This window comes from Saimiri boliviensis, chromosome 12 (genome assembly GCF_048565385.1).
Source record: "Saimiri boliviensis isolate mSaiBol1 chromosome 12, mSaiBol1.pri, whole genome shotgun sequence".
NCBI classification, from domain to species: Eukaryota; Metazoa; Chordata; class Mammalia; order Primates; family Cebidae; genus Saimiri; species Saimiri boliviensis.
Genome location: NC_133460.1, coordinates 110,878,417 through 110,898,098, shown reverse-complemented (window position 1 = coordinate 110,898,098; position 19,682 = coordinate 110,878,417). Strand labels below are relative to the sequence as shown.

Below are 19,682 nucleotides of genomic sequence, written 5' to 3'. Positions count from 1 at the left end.
TTTTTCTTATATGTTAGATTTTTGAATCAAAGTTATGCTTTTCTTATTACATGAACTGAAAAGTTGTCCTTATTTCTCTGTTTTCAGAGAGTCTGCATAAGAGTTGCATTATTTTGTTCTTAATATTTTATAGAATTCACCAGTGAAAACATCTGGGCTGGTATTTACTGTTTTTTTAAATGACAAATTTAATTTTATATTCCATATCATTCTAATTTTAATAAGTTGCATTTTTCAAATAATCTGTTCATTTTTTCCAAGTTGTTCCATTTATTGACATAATTTGTTTATAATTTTTTATTGTTCTTTTGATGTTTATAGGAATTACAGTGATATCACCTCCTTTACTCCTGTTTCTAGAGATTGGTTTCTATTTTTTTTTTTCTTTCAATGATCTTACTAGTGCTTAGCCACCTTTTTTTATAAAGTCGAAAACTGGTTACAAAGAACCAATTTTTGACTTTATTTTCTTCATTGTATTTTCTTCTATTTTTTTAGTTCTTTGTTAATTTTTTTTTTACCTACTTTAGATTTACTCTTTTCTTCTTTTTCTAGATAAAAACTTAATTGATTTATGTCTTGTGGTTTATTCTTTGAATGATAGGTTATTTAGAAGTTCCCTATTTAATTTCCAATACTTGAGACTTGTAAATTTCAAATTTACTTTTATTTGGGCCATAGTACATACTCTCTAAGATTTCTACTTTTTGACATTAATTGAGACTTGCTTTACAGCCCAACATATGGTCTGTTTTCATGAATATTCTCTGGATATTTGTAAAGAATATGTGTTCCATAGGTATTAGCAGTAGTGTTTCGTAAATGTCAGTTAGGCCAGGGGATTTTATGGTATCATTCAGATCTTCTGTATTATTGTTAAGTTTTTCTAATTGTTCTTTCATTTACTTAAAGATGAATATTAAAGTGTCTAAAACTCTGATTGTGGCTTTCTGTATTTCTCTCTCTTCTTCAACCAGTTTTTGCTTTATGTGATTTGAAGCTCTGCTATTAGGCACAAAATTAAAAACATGTTATTCCTCCCTTCTATGTTGATTTTTTGTCATTATAAAATGCTCCCTTTTATCTTTGGTAATGCTTCTTACCTTAAAATCTATTTCACTGGATATTAATATAACCAGTCCATCTTTGTTGTAATTAGTATTTGTACGGTATACCTCATTTTTAGCTTTTGATGCTCAACATATTTATATCTTTGTATTAAAGTGTGTCCTGTATAGATAGCCTATACTTGGGTCTTAGATTTTTATTCAGTCTGAAAAACCTCTGTTTTATAAATTAAAATTTTTAATCCATTTACATTTAATATAATTATTAATAAGGTTGGATTTAGGTATGCAATTCTGCTATTTGTCTTCTATTTGTCTGATTTGCTTTTTGTTTCTGTTTCTTCATTTCCACCTTCTCTTGGGTCAATACATTATTATTTCTGGTTCCTTTTAAGCCTTTTTGTTATGTCTATTTTAATTTTTTGTAGTGGTTCCTCTAGGAACTATGTTTTGCATTTCATGTTTTTAAGTTATCACTATCAACTTACACAATTTTTTGTTACTTCTTTATAATATGGAACATTACAAAAGTAGCTTGATTCCACCAATCTACTCTACTATTTGTGGAAGTTGAAAATCACCCTTCTCTTTTTCAACTTAATTTAAAAATATTATCATACAGTAAACCTTACTATTTTTATTTTACTATATAGTTCTCTGAGTTTAAACACATGTATACCTTCATTTAAATAGTACAATTAGGATATAGAACAGATTCCTTACCCTCAAAAATGCCCTCATCCTATCCTTCTGTAGTGACAACTTCCCCTCACCCATCATTCCTGGCTGCCGCTGACCTATTTTCCATAACTCTGATTTTGTCTTTTTGAGAATTTCAAATAAATGGTCACATAAAATATGTGACCTTTTGAGGCTTGCTTCTCTCACTCAGTGTATTAGTCCATCTTCATGCTGCTGACAAAGATATACCCAAGACTAGGAAGAAAAGGAGGTTTAATTTGACTTCTAGTTCTATATGGCTGAGGAGGTCTCACAATCATGGCAGAGGAAAAAAGGCACTTTTTACAGGGCAGCAGCAAGAGAGAATCAGGAAGAAGCAAAAGTGGAAACCCCTGATAAACCCATCAGATCTCCTGAGACTATCACAAGAATAGCAGGGGAAAGACCAACTCCCATGATTCCACTACCTCCCCCTGGATCCCTTCCACAACACGTGGGAATTCTGGGAGCTACAATTCAAGTTGAGATTTGGGTAGGGACACAGCCAAGCCATATCACTCAGCATACTGTCTTTGCAATTCATCAGTGTTGTTCCATTTATCAATTATTTGCTTTTAAAAATATCTGCTGAATGATAGGTCATTGTATGGATATATCACACTTTTTTTTTTTTAATCCATTTGCCTTCTGTAAAACACTTGGGTTGTTTTTAGCTTTTAGATGTCACACATAAAGCCACTATAAATGTTTTTGTACAGATTTTTTTTTTTTTTTTGGATACAGGCTCTCATTCTGTCACTCAGGCTGGAGTGCAGCGGTATGATCATAGCTCACTACAACCTTGAATTCTAGGCTCAAGTGATCTTCCCTCATCAGCTTTTGATGTAGCTAGGACTATAGACATGTGCCACCATGCCTGGCTAAGTTTTTAAAGATTTTTTTTTTAATAGATATGAGGAATGTTGCCCAATTTGGTCTTGAACTCTTGCCCTCAAGTGATCCTCCCACTTTGGCCTCCCAAAGTGCTGGAATTACAGGTGTGAGCCACCAAGTCTTTGTACAGTTTTTGTGTAACTGTAAGTTTTCTTTTTTTCCCTTTTTTTTTTTTCTAGGGCAAGCACCTTGAAATGGGATTGCTGGGTCCTGTGTTAAGTCAATGTTTCCCATCATAAGAAACTGCCAAATTGTTTTCTAGAGTGGCTGTACCGTTTTGTATTCCTATCATCCATGTATGAGAGTTCCAGTTGTTCTGCATCCTTTCCAAGATTTGAAATTGTCAGTATTTTTAAAGAATTTAGTTATTCTGAGAGGTTTCTAGGAGTATTTTATCATGATTTTATTTGAATTTCTCTAAGTTACCATCCTTATTTAGTCTTTGATAAAGTGCCTATTCAAGTCCTTTTATCATTTTTGAAAAAAATGAGGGCCATGTGTGATGGCTCATGCCTTTAATCCCAGTACTTTGGAAAGCTGAAGTGGAAGGATCATTTAAGGCCAGGAGTTCAAGACAAGCCTGGGCAACATAGTAAGACCCTGTCTCTAAAAATATATATATTTTAATTGAGTTGTTTGATTTCTTCTTTTCTTCTGATTATTTTTTTCTTCCTGCCCAGACAAGAGTTGTTTGATTTCTTACTGTTGAAGTTTGAAAGTTGTTAATATATTCTAGCTATTAGTACTTCATCAAATATGTGATTTTTAAAGGTTTCCTTCCAGTCTATAGCTTGTCTCTATTTTCTTGGCAATACCTTTGGGTGAGTACAGTCTTTAAGCAAGTCCAATGTATTGATTATTTTTTAGTGAATCAAGAAAGTCTTTACCTAATCTCAGGTCTTGATGGTTTTCCTACTAGGTTTTAAATCTAAAGGTTTTATAGTTTTGTATTTGTACATTTAAACCTCTCATTCATTTTGGGTTAACATTTACATAGGTCAAGATTAATTTATTTTCACTTGTAGATAACAGCTCTTCTAGCATCATTTGTAGAATCATCCTTTATTTTAAAAAATGTAACTCATGCCCTTGCTCTCTGAATAGAATACTATAGCTCAGTAAAAATATGTCAAGTATATAGTTAACAAGTAAGTCTCCCTTTTCCCACAGTGCTCTAGGTTTCTGGTTACATACCCCCATAGATAACCACTGTTAGTGATTTCTAATGTATTCTTACATTGAAATTCTATGCATATATAAACATAGGCATATATGTTTCCTTTTTAAATGCATGTACACACACACACACACACACACACACAAACACACACAGACAATGGCTTATCATACCCGCCATTTATAGCCTATTTGCACTTAGTATATATTGTTTTGCTGAACATTCCATATCAGTTCATGAACTGCCTTACTCTTTTAAATAGCTTGGTAATGTCTCATTGTACAACTGCTATAATTGATTTAACCAGTTGAGGTGATGCATCCTTAGCATGTTTGAATTCATTTCCTATTCAGTTGTATTCTCCTAATAATGATCTTATTCACAGGAAGTTCAGGTCCCTGTGAAACTCCAAAGTAATTAGTGACATCCCTTCTGTTTAGTAAGAGTGGCAGAGTACAGCAGGGCTGCTTTTCCTTCAAGGAAGAAAAAAGAGATTTTCTACAGGAACAGAAGAATCATCTTCAAATAAAATTCAGACCAACATACATCGAGAATGTTTCTCTTAATGAAATTTTCCTACCTGAGAAGAAGGCAGTGACCCTTACAGTGTAGCTTAACAATGGGATTAAATGGTCTTATTTCTTTTCAAGAAATGTCCTGTTAAAGAAGTTACTTCTTACAAGGACTTCTCTTTCTATCTTTCAACAGCAGGTGCTGCTCACCTGCCAAGCAGAATTGTCAACTTGGACACAAAGACCTTCCTAAAGTCACATATTTAGCTGTTGGGTCAGAGCTGATGTAAAAATGAAGGAACAGAGGATGTGGCCATCTCTTAGGTCTCACTGATCCCATGGCTGTTGTCAAGGCTGTTGGTTAGACATTTGCCAAAATGTGGGAAATACAAAGATAAGGAAGAAATGTAACCAATTTAGAAATCTTATCATTTTACTAGGGTCCACGAGAGCCTGAGACTAATATTTAAAATGTGAGGAAAGACGCTGATGTCGAGGGCAGAAGGTGAAATCCTTCTTCATCGTCTGTGAAATACGGTTACAGAGCAGGAAAGATGAACAGTGCCTCGTAAGTATTATCACCCATGATGTAACTCTGATGAAACGCTTGTTTTCCTGAATTCTAAGTACTTGGCTCAGAGTGTTTTATATCTTCAGAGCTAAGAGCTTCATAAAGGTGAATGAATATTGCTTTGTGTTTGGGCGGTGCCATAATTTTAGGTTAAGATCATACAATTCACATGACAGAAGCTTCTGGAAAGAAAATTCTTTGCTTTGATTAAACTGGCTGGATCATTAGGTCTCTGTTATGCTCATAGCAGTTGGCCATGGTAGAATGAAAAACCATTGTGTTTATGACCTGAGAACTCTTTCAGCTAAATGGAAATGATGATATTAGTGTAGCGACACAATTATGCTATTTGGTTCTGGGAGCAAATATGGAATTGGTCCCTAATGTGTTTTAATTGCTTATGCAACTTTATGGAATTTTAAAGTCTGTAGTAGTTATACACATTTCTTCCTGCACAGATGGGCCTTTTTACCCCTCCCCTGGTTATTTGGCTACTGTCTGAGACACAGTTCCATTAGTCTATTCTGAATTCTTTGTCCTTTTGACAATTTAAAGTTTTCTTTTCTGAAGGATAGTGATAAAATTTCCAGATGCCAAGAGAACAAGTAGCAGGTACCATGTAGTATACATGTACCAGATGCCAGGCTTTATTCTAGACCCAACAAGAAATTAATATTTGCTAGTATCTATTCAACACCTGCGCTGTGCTGAACACTGTTCTAAGTGCTTTACATAATAACATCATCCACTTAATCCTCAAGAAAGCCCTCTGGGTAGGAACTACTATTATACCCATTAACAGACCAAGAGGACAGTGAAATGCAGTAAATACCTAAAAATAACTCAGCTAGTTAGTGATGGAAGAAAGGAATGAATCCAGGCAGTCTCTTCTAGAGCTTGTGATCTTAGCCACAATGACCTACTTCTCAGATAAGTGAAAGCTCCCACACAAAACATTCTCTTGGCCCCATCCCAGGGCAAGTGCCTGAGCTGGCATGTCACTGAGTCTGAAACCAGGTGTGCGCTACAGTGCCCGACAGCATGGAGTGTGCAGTCATCCATTCCACAAATCATTGTTTAGCCTTACACCTCTCTGGGGAAATTAAATATACACTCAACTGCTAGAAAAAACTAATTAAAGAGCACTACAAACTGTGTGTTATGGGAGATAGAAGGAGATAAGATGGCTTCTCATGGTTTTTGGGGTACAAGAAAGACCGCGTGTGGTAGATGGGAGTTGAGAAGAGCCTTGTAGAATATATTAGACCAGAATACTCTGAGGAGGGGAGGGAGGCAATTTCTACATAAAGGGAACAATAATCGTAAGCCAGCCACTTGGATACTCTAGGTCTTGGTTTATTTTTATGAAAATCACAGGCAAATGGGAAAATTAAATGTGATGACCTCTAAGATCAGCTGCATCTTTGAAATTCTGTGATTCTCTTGACCTGAGCCATATGGGTATTAACAACTGCGACAGTATACTCAAGAATTCAGCAAGCAATTTCATTGTGTCCTAGCTATATTAACCCTGGAAAGTCGTCTGCCGGTGCTTATTTGCTAGAAGGAGTGGGCTCTCAGACGTTTCCTTTGCATGAATCCCTTCCCCGAGTCTAACTCAGTTACATTCCCTCACATCCACAAGACGTTTTCCAAATTATGGGATCCTCTTGCCTGGGCAAATAATTTAATGTCTTCAAATGTCTATTAAATGTTGCACATATTAGATCATCGTGTGATTCATTAATAAATGGACACTTAAAACATTTAATCTTTACAACCCTTGCCTATCTATTAGCGATCAAAAACTATGTTAATAACAGGGAGGATAGCTGTGAACAAGTGAATCTCGCGTCCTCGTGTCTTGGCTTTTGCATCTAGGGTTTTAACATGACTGTAGAATCAGAATGCAGCTGTCCATCTAGGTTTCCTACCTACAGGCGGTGTGACCTGGGCAAGTCACTTAGTTTCTCTGTGAGTCAGTTTCCTCATGAAATGGAGGACATTTAGAATACTAACTTTAGAGAATTGCTCAGAGGAGTAATAAGTAATTTGGAAAGTTATTTATAAAGAGCTTGGGGAAATGCCTAACACAAGGGGTTTTAAGAAGGCTTTTGTAAAGTAAATAGATTATTTAAGTCCATTGACTGTCACGTATTTTCTCGCACATTGACACATGGTAAGTTAACTGTCATTTTAAATATCACTAAAGCTTGCTCTTTAACTCAATCTATAATTTTAGCAGTGGTAGGACTGCTTGTTGAATCAACTAATGAATTGCTTTTCCAGAAAAAGAGTAAAGTCATAACGGTGTAGATACGGAGCTCTGCCATATCCAACATTTTCCTCTTTAATCAATCCCACACTTCCACCTTCTAGCCAAGAACCATCATTTCTTAGATGTTTTACTTCCATCACCAGCACTGTTTTTCTTTCTGGTATTATTTTCCGCAAGTAAACAATATTTTTAAAAAATCACCTCATGAGAGCTGCTGCCTGAGAAATGGCCTGTAGGGAAGAAGAGAGTTTTATTGGTATAAGAATTCCAGGCTTAGGAATAAGAATCTGAGCCTTAGCATATAAAAGCCTGAGTTGGGATTGGCCAGGTTTCCAGGCAAAGGAAATAGTCCATGCAAGGCCTTGGAAATAAGAGGCAACACGAACATACAACTGCCCATGATGGGAAGAAGGAGGCATGTGTGGGCCAAGGGAAGGAGGCACACGGCCAAAGAGATAGCCAGATCATAAAGAAGTCTGCAAAGATTTGCCTTTGATGTGAAGGCAGTGGAGGACCAGTGAGGGATTTTAAAGGGATTATGTAGCATAGAATTTAACGTTGCCTCAACATAGGCCTAGCCTCAGCTTCCAGGAGGTCATCTCTAAGTCCTTGGAATTCCATGCCTGCTGGAAGTGTCCTTGTTTGCCTGGGAGCCTCAGGGCGAGCCAGAGAGTACAGCGGAATGTAGGCTGGGAGCTTTGAGTCAGGTGTTATCAGTCACCCTCCAGGGAGCTAGAGACTGAGATCAGCTACATGGACAACCACTCCTGCTTACATGAGGGAGCCCCAGTAAAAGCTCTGGACACCGAGACACGGGTGAGTGTCCCTAACTGGCAATACTTTTTGCATAATATCACACACTGTCCAAGTCCACAAGTCCACAGGGCAAGAACAACAGAAATTCCACACTCGAAGGGACTTTTCCTTCATTCTGCTCGAGATCCTCTTTCCTTGGCTGATATTACTTTGTATCCTTTATCTTATGTAATAAATGATAACCATGAATGTAAGTTTTCAGTGAGTTCTATGAGTTCTTCTAGAGAACTGTCAAATCTCAAGGTGGTTTTGGGAATCTCCTCCAACCTGCACTTGGTGTGAGCAGTGAGGGAAATCTTGTGGACTGTGTTCTCTCTAGCTTTCAGTTGGCAACTTCTGTAGGGGTGGTTAAAATGTGCAGTGGATGACACTCATAAGGATAAAATTTAAATATTATAAATGTAATTATAGCCATTATTAACATTTTAAAAATTAAAAATATAAAAAAGTAAAAATCATGAATGGCCCCAATTCTCTCTCTCTCCCTCATACACGTGTGTGTGTGTGTGTGTGTGTGTGTGTATATATATATATATATACACACGTATATAATATTTATTAGATCTTTTTTGTTTTAGCCCAGACACCCAGCTTATTTGCTAAGGTTTTACTGGGCAATCCCAGGGCAGCAAGAGTGAGGGGAAAGGGAAGGAGGCAGGAAAAAACAGAAACTAAATATGATATGGCACCTTACTGAGCTTTCAAGAACTTTGCAAGAACACTCAGCTGGCTGCTGTCTTTTGACAGTTGGTTAGGGACTTGGAGGGAGGGATTCTTATCCGAGAATAAGAATCTTTCTGATCTCTTGCCTCTTATTGATCAAATTTTGCCCCATGGGATATCAGCTTCCTGGCATTTCTGTGCTTTGTTGCCAGCCTCTACAGGGAGCCATTGGTAAAACCAGCTCCCACCCTGTGGCCCAGGGCTTCTTCTGGGCCTGGGAGTGGTGGACAGTGCCAGGGCCTGTATGGGTTTATTGATGGAGCAATGGGGCCTGAGCCTGAGCCTGAGCCCAGCCTTTGTCTGGGGAGTTTGAGGCAGCAGGAAACTAGGTCATGGTGGCAGCATCTGGGACTCCTATTGAGCAAGCAGCCAAGGCCCCTGAGGTGGGGGAATTAGGAATCTAAGCAAACTAGATCTGTTACAATTTTTCCCACTTAAATATGTGCTATTAATATGTTCTTAGACATGTATCTGATTATAGCATAGATATAATTTTTAATGGCAATATAGTTTCTGATTGGCTATGAATTATGTACTTAGTGCCACATTGCTAGACATTTAAATTGTTTTCATTTTTTGGATATTCAGTTCATTCTGATGAACATCATTATACATTTTTTGGACCATATTTCCTTAAGACATGTTTCTAGAAGTAGAACGCCTATGTCAGAAAGAATAATCATGCTTTTAAAGTCAAATTAATACTTACATCTTGGACTTTTGAGTACGTTTCTTGAGTACCTGATAAGTTTTCTTGGCCGGCTTGGTGCAGAGCTCTTCTGAGTAACAGGTAAAGATGTCCCCAGCCAGCCAGGGACATCATGTCTTATAGCAAAGCTGCTGGTTGTGGAGGCAGGAGACCTGGTTTCAAGTCATAAGATAAAATGTCCACAGGATACCAGCAGGCACCAACCATGGGTATCTTGTGGAGGTGAGTCCGTGGATGTTGGGCCTGTGGAAGAGCAGAGGACATGCATTTGAATGATTAGCCCACCAGAATTGAGATTACTCAAATTCAGATTTATAAGAAAACACAAACAGCCAAAGCAGTGCCATGCAAAAAGGACAAAACTGGAGACATCACGTTACCTAACTTAAATTATACTACAAGGCTATAGTAACCCAAACAGCATGACACTGGCATTAAAATAGACACATGGGCCAATGGAACAGAATAGAGAACCCAAAACTATAAAAATACTAGAAAGAAACCTAGGGAGAACTCTGCTGGACATTGGTCTAGGTCATGATTAAGACCTCAAAAACGCAAGCAACAAAACCAAAAACAGACAAAACATACTTAATTAAACTGAAAAGCTTCTGTACAGCAAAAGAAATAATCAACCAAGTGAACAGGCAACCTACAGAATGAGAGAAAATATTTGCAAACTGTGAAACTGACAGGGGACTAATATCCAGAATTTATAAGGAACTCAAGCAACTCAACAAGCACAACAAAACAACCCAATTAAAAAGTGGGCAAAGGACATGAATAGACATTTTTCAAAAGAAGACACACAAATGACCAACAAATATATATAAAAAATGCTTCGTATCACTGATCATCAGAGAAATGCAAATTAAAGCCACAATGAGATACCGTCTTACACTTGTCAGAGTGGTTATTCTTCAAAAGTAAAGTATTACAGATGTTGGGGAGAATGCAGAGATGATGGTGGGAATGTACATTAGCACAGCCTCTATGGAAAATAGTATGGAGGTTTCTCAAAGAACTAAAAATAGAGCTACCATTTGATGGAACAGTCTCACTAGTGGGTATCTACCCAAAGCGAAAGAAATTGCTGTATTAAAAAGATACCTGTATTTATGTGTTTATTGCAGCACTAGTCACAATAGTAAAGATAGGAAATCAACCTAAGTGTCCATCAACAGATAATTAAAGTATGGTACACAATGGAGTACTGTTCAGTCATAAAAAGAATAAAATCATGTATTTTGCAGCAACATGGTTGGAACCGGAGGCTATTGTCTTAAGTGAAACGATTCAGAAACTGAAAATTAAATTTCACATATTCTCACTTATGAGTGGGAGCTAAGTAATATGTACGTATGGACACAGACTGTGGAGTAATAGGCACTGGAGACTCAGAAGATTCGGGGACGGATGAGAGATGACGAATTACTTAATGGCTATGAAGTAGACCATTTGGGTGATGGTTACACTAAAAGCTCAGACATTGCTATTACCCCTTAAATGGATACAAATAAAATTGGGAAGTTCTGCTTTTATAAGAAAACAAGCAAAAGCAGGACGTGTGCTAGTCGAATAAAACTTACCTTAGAGGCATATCTGTGACCCTGGTTATTGTAATGTGAACTTGGCAAGCCCCTCAACTTCTCTGGGTTTCAGCATGAGGTGTCACCTTTGTCCATCTTGGGACATCTTCCAGAACTTTCCCTCCCCACAGATCTCATGCTGGGAAAGGCTGTATGTATACATAGTGCATTTATGGAACAGCAGTTAATAGTGCTACCAGGATGAGTTATGGTACCAACCAATAATAGTTTTTAAAATGGATTTTTATTTTATTTTTTGAGGTGGAGTCTCACTCTGTTGCTCAGGCTGAGTGCAATGGTGCCATCTCAGCTCACTGCAACCTCTGCCTGCTGGGTTCAACCAATTCTCATGCCTCAGTGTCCCAAGTAGCTGGGATTACAGGTGCCTACCACCACGCCTGGCTAATTTTTGTATTTTTAATAGAAATGAGGTTTCACCATGTTGGTCAGTCTAGTCTCAAACTCCTGACCTCAGGCGATCTGCCCACCTCAGCCTCCCAAAGTGCTGGGATTACAGGCATGAGCCACTGTGCCTAGCCTAAAATGGATATTATTTAATGAGCTTATGTAGCCTTAACTCAGGCAATTGCATAAGAAATCTGTAAAATAAACTATCATTATTGTCTTTTCAAGATCCAGTCATGTGGGAACCTCTAGACAGGAGGTACTGGGAAGCCCCAAGGTGTCTGCTGGCTTTGTGTTTCATGGCCATTTACTTCTCCTGGTAGGAAAACATCTTTAACAGCATTTTGTAAAGGAGAAAGGTCAGCTGTGAGGGGTAAAAAGCCCTGCTTGAGGTTGTGTGCCTTTACAAAAATGTAATAGTTGGTACCACAGTTGGTCAGACTCCCAGCGGGTGTTAACCATCCGCTTTCCAATGGGCTGAGTTGGGGAGGAGGGGTAGTCAGGGAAGGCTCTAAGGAGGAGGTGATCTGAGTCACGGAAGGTAAATCAGATCTTTCCAGGTCATCAGGGACAATGGAGGCTGAGGGAGAGGGCATGTGGAAGATAGGAATTGGCATGGTAGGTAGAAATGAATCTGGATTTAGATAGGAAGAGACCCGAATGTAATGAGACCTTCCTTAGGATTATTGGACTAAGAAGAAGGCACTGCTATGCTCTGAACATTTCTGTCTCCTGCCAAATTCCTATGTTGAACTCCTCACCTCCAAGGTGATGGTATCAGGAGGTAGGGTCTTTGGGAAGTGATTCAGTCATAGGGGCAAAGCCCTTGTGAATGGAATTAGCATCCTTATGAAATGGGCCAAAGAGAGCTCCCTCATCTCTTCTTCCAAATGAGGACACAGTGAGAAGGCACTAGTAGCTCTGAACCAGGATATGGACCCTCACCCGAAAGCAAATTTGCTGGTACCTTGATAGAGGACTTTCCAGCCTCTGGAACTGTGAGGAATGTACTTCTCTTATTTATAAGCCACCCAACTTGTTGTCTTTTGTCACAGCAGCCTGAATGGACTAAGAAAAGGACTATTGCAAGAAAGGGAGGGGGTTATCACAACAGGGGGAAGGGGCTACTGCACTGGGGGGTGGGGATGATTGTAATGGGGGAGGATGCTATTGTGATAAAGAGAATAGTGCAACCATGAGCGCTGCAAGCTAAGGTCAAGCAGAAAAATGGTTTTCTTTTATAGGGAGGACTAGATGAGACTAGAAAGAACTGGATGTGTGGAGAGCAGGACAAACGGATGACAGCGGATCCAGAGAATGGATGACTGACAGTGGGTCAAGGATTATTTTTCCATGAGGTCGGCTGATTCTCAGGAGGGGCCGTTAAGAAGGGATTGTTTATTGCTCCAACGCTCAAGGGTAAACCATAGTGTAGGGATCTGGGGAGAGAAGCCTGAGGAACGTTTGGTCAAGTCAAGTCCGTGGGCATTTTTGTGCAGATTGGAAGAATTTAGCTCACAATTTATGAGACGGAGAATCGGCATTCTTTGTGTCTGTGAGGGTCTGTGTCTGGCTTTGTCACAGATAAACAGGGGATTGCCTGTGAGTCTTCTTTAAATCTTACGGGGAAGGGTGGTTCTCTGCAGAGAGCCACCTCCCCTAATACAAAATCATCAATGGGGGCAGGATTTCTCTTCTGGAACACAGGGCTCAGGTGAAGTTCACCACTGCCAGCAGGAAGAGGTGTGAGCATTTAGGAAAATGCAGCAGAGGATGATCCATGGGGGAGGCTGGATTGTAAGTCTCACCTGAGCCGCAGAATTTAGCAAACAAGGAAGAAGACGAGGGATGGAGCACGGGTGCTGGGGCCTTGTGCTTGTCCTCGTCACTCTCACCTGCACACATGGCTTCTTTTGGCTGGGCCTCAATTCTCAGGAGCCCTTCTTTTGGACCTGTCGGTCCCAGGCCTGGCATTCTCTCCAAAACAAAGCAGGAAGGCGTAGCTGAAGAATCCTGCGACCACCAGCGGTAGCTCACTCTTCACAAACTCACTCCTTACTGGGCCTTTGGGTTGGCAATTTGCCCAGACCAAAAGCTTAAGACTTTGAAGCTGCATTCCTTTGAGGCACCCAACACTTGAAGTTTAGGACACAAAGAAAGTCCTGCAAGTGTGTTTGAATGAGATCATCTTTTGGGCTTGCTCAAGGTCCTTCAGCTATTTAGTTCCCATATTTGATGGTGAAAATGGACTCAGAAGCTATTGCCATTGGCAAAAGGTACTTGGTCTGTTTGGTAAGTTGCATATTTCAATTAGAAGCTTGTGCTTAACTATAATTTTCCATCACACCAGTTGGTCTTTGCCTTGAAAGAGCCATTTAATTATCTTTGTTTAAAACCTACAGGGTGTAAATGGAAGTGTCTATAAAGGAAGGCCTCTTAAAAAAGATGACAAGTGATGGGCAAAACACCAAACTTTTTTTCTTTTTGGTTGATAAAGAAAGGTTTCAGGGGCTCCTTTTGATGCAAGCTGGCTGAGAAAGGGATTGCAGGGCTCCTAGAATGCCTTGGGAATTCATTTGGAGAGGAATCCCGAAAGGTAACAAGATGGTGGGGTGGGAGTGCACCCTGTGGGGTCACAGGTGTGAGGTGCTCCAGCAGTGAAGCAAAGCCCAGTGGGATCCAACCACCAGCTCCCCTGTTTGTTGGGTCCTAGTTACAGAGATTGTGTGCCAGCCTTGTGGGCATTTTTCTTTCACCATCAAGCAATCCGTGGGTCGAGTACATGACTGATTTTAACTTTATGAAAATTCTATAAAGGAGGCACTAGTAGTATCTGCAATTTACAGATATCACTAAAATATAAGCTCTGGGAGGGCAGGAATTTTTGTCTGTTTTATCCCCTGTTATATTCCGGCACTCCTAAAATACCTGGTGTCGGGTGGGTGACGTGCCAGAGAGCAGGGCTAGGGTGGAGACTGGGCATTTCCTTCTCTTTCTGTCACATTGCATGCCTTTGTCATTAACATTTCCACCTTCTGCAAGAATATGTGACCAATCTGATGACTTTGAAGCCATCTCCCCAAAATGGACTCCATGAGTCTGTGAAAAGTCACCTCTTAAAGTGAGGATCTCACCTGGCATTATTTTGTTCTGACCTTTAGGTAGGAGCTTTTGCAAAGCTGGCCTCTGTGGCTGGGAGAGGGTTTTCTTTGCTTTCCTTGGAGTGACCTGAAAGTTTGGGCCCATCCTGGCTTCCCATGCAGAACTGAGAGGCTGTTCAGGGGCCGAGACCACCTGGGCACCTGGTGAGCATCCTGAGTCTATCTGGGGTGGATGCCAGTGCAGACTTGAGTCCCGGCCCTGGCCTCTCCCAGCTCTCCTGAGGCTCCTCTGAACTGAATGGTGCCCTCCATGACACTCAAGCCTGCACTGATCTGTCCTCTTCCCACCCTCCCTCATGCCCACAGGCAGTGCTAATTCACGCCCTGCTCCTCGTGTTGCCCACATGGAATACCATCTGTGCCTTTTGTCGGCAATTCCTGACACCCCAGGTGCCATCAGAGCTCAAGAGAAGCCTTCTCACTCACCTTCCAACTCACAGGATCACTCATTTCTCCTTTTCCTTCCTTTTTCTCTTAGTGTCTGGACCCAATTACTACCACTGCTTCCTGTTTTTCATTGTCCTTCATCAAGCTTTAGCTGTGGATTCTACATCCATGTGTGCATGGATCTGAGGTGTTCTTGGCTTGATGGAGCCATCCTGTTCCCCATGCAGAGTGCGAGGCCTTCTACTCTTGGAAGCACCTCTGTTGTACGGTGCGTTGACATGATGGCCTCCTCCACTGGATGGTTTTCTTAAAGTAGGTGCTTTAGATTATTTTCTTGATAGCACCAGTGTTAGACTAGTGCCTGGCACATAAAGATACTGAATTAATGTTTCTGGAGAGATATAAAAAGTTCCCATCTAACGTCAACGCTCTCCTAGCAAGAGGGCTGCTCCCAAGACCCCCTTGAGCAAAAAAATGATATCCAAAAAAGATGAGTTACACTGGCCTCTAGTTGGCACCATATGGTGGCAGAGCCCTGCCCTGTGCTGGAATGTTCTCTGAGTGGTAGAGCACCTAGGCGTTGGTACTACCCTTCTCTCTGGAGCAGAGGGCAGCTATCAGGGAGGCAGGTCCTGTGGTGTAACTCTGTGGGGAGTGACAGTGGTGCAGTGTCAAGTGTTAGGAGTGATGGGGCCAATTAGTGCCTGGCTCAGCTTATAATCTCCTTAGGTCCATTTTTATTATTTATCTTTCTTCCCTGGTTTTCCTCAAACTGCTCAATTTAGTTATAAGAATGCCACAAATTAGCAGCAAAATGTTTAGGATTCGATTTTGCCATCACTGTTTGGATTTGGCCAGCATGCATATCTGGGCTTTCCTGTTCTGATTTAGCATTTTAAAAAACAAGCTCCTCATTCTATTAAGATATTATCCCCACTCCACCCGATTCTTAAATAGCTTGGTATGTATCAGCACCTTGCCTATAATTTGATATAATTAAGCCCATCTAGCTCAGAACCAAGTTCAACATAAGCATTATGGTGGGCATGATGCTAAAACTCTTTGTACTTTCAATTAACTTCATAGACTTTTTATTTTTTATTTTTTGCAAATGGGTTGACTGGATTTCAGAGTTCTGTGAGTTCTTTGAACTTTGGCCTCGGGTTTTCCTGTCCCTTTAATTCTTTTTAAAACTAAATTATTTAAAGAATAACTCAGATTTCAGGGGCTTAGTTCACCTTGTTATTAAGATGATAAGATTCTCATATCAAGTGTACATACTGTCAACATGACTTGTGACTGTTGATACTGATCTTGATCACCTGGCTGAAGTCGTGTTTGTCAGGTTTTTCCACTTCTCTCCCTTTCCCTACTGTGCTTTTTGGCAGAAAGTCACCATATGCAGCCCACACTTAAGGAGTGAGGAGTTACTCCTCTCCCTTAAGGGCAGAGCATCCACATAAGTTATTTAGAATTCTTTTGAATGGAAGCTTTATCTATTCTTTCCTATTTATATATTCAGTCATTTCTTCTTACATTGGTATGAATGCTACATATTCATTTTATACTTCTGTTTATAATTCAATGCTACTTTATTTGTTTTGCTCACATTTTTACAGTGCTGGGCACTGGATGTGAATTATTTATCAGGTGAAAAAAAAAAAACCTCAAGGAATAGAGCCACTGGGATGCCAGAGGGGCAGCATATAGTGAGGAGGGAAGGAAGGTCCACTGAGCCCCGTTAATGCCCCCTCATGCTCGCTGCAGGACAGGGTGGAAGCCCAGTGCCCCCTATATCCTATTAGAAGATGGGGTGAAAGCTGAGTGCCCCCCATATCCTGAGGATGGAGAGGAAGCCCAGTGCCCTCATAACCTATTAGAGGACAGGGTGGAAGCCCAGTGTCCCCCACATCCTATTAGAGGATGGGGTGGGGAGCCCAGTTTCCCTCATATCCTACCACAGGATGGGGTGGGGAGCCCAGTGTTCACTCATTTTCTGCTGCAGGTCCTGGCTGTGGGGGGTCGTTGGTGTCAGGGCCAGGATGGTACCCCCAGCTCACATCCCGTAGGGTTCTTCCTGGGCCGCCCCCGCAGATGCCTTTGGCTCCTGTGTCTCTTTGACACACCTGCATTCTTCTTCTTCTTCTTCTTTTTTAAATTACTTCTTTGCTCTACAGGTTCCTCCAGGCTCATCTTGCATATTTCTTGACCCAGTCCTAAAATCAACCACTTCTTAAGGAGCCCTGTTTTTTTTTTATTTTTTATTTTTGTTGAGACAGAGTTTCGCTCGTTACCCAGGCTGGAGTGCAATGGCACGATCTCGGCTCACCGCAACCTCCGCCTCCTGGGTTCAGGCAATTCTCCTGCCTCAGCCTCCTGAGTAGCTGGGATTACAGGCACACACCACCATGCCCAGCTAATTTTTCATATTTTTAGTAGAGACGGGGTTTCACCATGTTGACCAGGATGGTCTTGATCCCATCAGCATGGGATGTGTTTTCATTTGTTTGTGTTACCTGTGATTTCTTTCAGCAGTTTGTAGTTTTACTTGTAGAAATCTTTCACCTCCTTGGTTAAGTATTTTATTTTTTTGCAGCTGTTATAAAAGGGATTGGATTCTGGATTTGATTTGCTGAGGGTTTTGTTTGTTTGTTTGTTTGTTTATCATGAATAGGTGTCAAATTTTGTCAAATGCTTTTCCTGTGTTGATCAATATGATTGTGTAATTTTTCTTCTTTAGTTTGTTGATGAGGTGGAATACATTGATATTCAAATACTGAACCAGCCTTGCATGCCTGGTCCAGACATAGTTTATGGTTGCAGCCATAAACTTCACTTGGTTGTGAAACAGAATTCTTTTATATGTCGTTGATTTTATTTGGTAATATTTTTTGAGAATTTTCGAGTCTACGTTCATGAGAAATATTGGTCTTTAATTTTCCTTTCTTGTAATGTTTTTAGTATATGATTTTGTTATTAGGGTAATATTGGCTCATAGAATGATTAGGAGTGATCTTGATGCTTTTATTTTCTGGAAGATATTGTGGTGAATTGGTATTATTTCTTTTTTAAATATTTGGTAAAATTCACCGGTGAAGCTATCTGAATTGGTGCTTTTTTATGGAAGCTTATTCATTATTGATTAAATTTCTTTGAAAGATGTAGGGCTATTTGGGCTACTTATATCTCTTTGTGTGAATTTTTGTAGTCTGTACCTTTCAAGGAATGAGTCTATTTCATCTAAATTACCAAGTTTATGGGCATAGAAAGAGTTGTTTGTAGTCTTCCTTTGTTACCTTTTTTAATATCTATGGGACCAGTAGTGATGAAATTTTTTAAATTTATGATATGGGTAATTTATGTCTTCTTTCTTTTTTTTCTTGGTTAGTAGCTCAGCTAGAGGTTTACCAATTTTATTGCTCTTTCCAAAGAGCCAGCTTTTGGTTTTATGGATTTTTGTCTATTATTTTTCCTATTTTTGACTTTATTAATTTCTGCTTCAATTTTTATTTTTCATTTTTCTTTTCTTTGGATTTAAATTGTTCTTCCTTCTCTAGTTTGCTAAGATGGAAGGTTAGATTATTGATATTATAGCTTTCTTATTTTCTAATACATTCATTTAATGCCATGTTTCCTCTAAGCACTGCTTTTACTGCATTCCACAAATTTTGATAAGTTATAGTCTCATTTTCATTTAGTTCAAAATATTTTTAAATTCCTCTTGACACTTCCTTTTGTACATATGCATTATTTAGAAGTATGTTGCTTAATTTCCAAATATGTAAGGATTTTCAGCTATCTTTCTATTATTAATTTCTAGGTTAATACTTTTGTGGTCTGAGAATACACTTTGTATGATTTCTGGTCTTTGAAATTTGTTAAAGTGTGTTTCGTGGCCCATAATATATCTGTCTTGGTGAATATTCCATGTGAGTTTGAGAAGAATGTGTATTCTGCTGTTGTGTGATGGAGTATTCTATAAATGGCAATTAGATAAAATTAACTGATAATTCAAGTTAATTGGTAGTATTCTTTAAGTTTACTATACCCTTATTGATTTTCTGTTGTTTATTATATCAATTACTGAGAGGAAGGTATTGAACTCTCCAACTATAATAATGGATTTGTTATTTCTCTATTCATTTATATACATTTTTGCTTCATGTATTTTGATGCTTGGTTGTCAAAACATACATGTTCAGGATTGTTATGTCTTCTTAGATAACTGACCCCTTTATCATTATGTAGTTTTACTAAAAGTTTTCCTTGTTTAAAATCTTCTTTGTTAGAAGTTTATATAGCTACCCCAGCTTTCTTTTTTATTTTTAAAAGTTGTCATTAATTTTTTTTTATTATTCAGTGGCCTGCAGGGAATGGAAACTCCAGCATTCTCTAGAATAGTGTTAGTGTGGTCTATATTCCTATATACTTTTACATTAAACTTTACCTTTAAAGTCAGTTTCATATAGATAATATATACTTGTGTTTTTTTTGTCCTCTGACAATCTTTTAATTCCAATGTTTAAACAATGCATAGTTATGATTATTAATATATTTGGGTTAATATTAATATCAATCATGTTTATAACTATTTTCTGTTCATTGCCAGGGGCTTCTTTTCTGCCTTTTCTGATTTTACTTGAAGATTGTATATGGTTCCATTTCATCTAATA

The 19,682-nt window shown here is 39.2% G+C and overlaps 1 long non-coding RNA gene across 1 annotated transcript in view; it reads left to right on the top strand.

The window, feature by feature from the left end:
• LOC141580665 (uncharacterized) overlaps nucleotides 1-9,520 on the top strand; it is a 99,264-nt gene extending 89,744 nt beyond the window's left edge. The window contains exon 4 of the long non-coding RNA XR_012512965.1: nucleotides 4,811-9,520. This is a non-coding gene — a long non-coding RNA (uncharacterized LOC141580665). The remainder of the gene's footprint in view (nucleotides 1-4,810) is intronic.
• The last annotated feature ends 10,162 nt before the right edge of the window (nucleotides 9,521-19,682 follow it).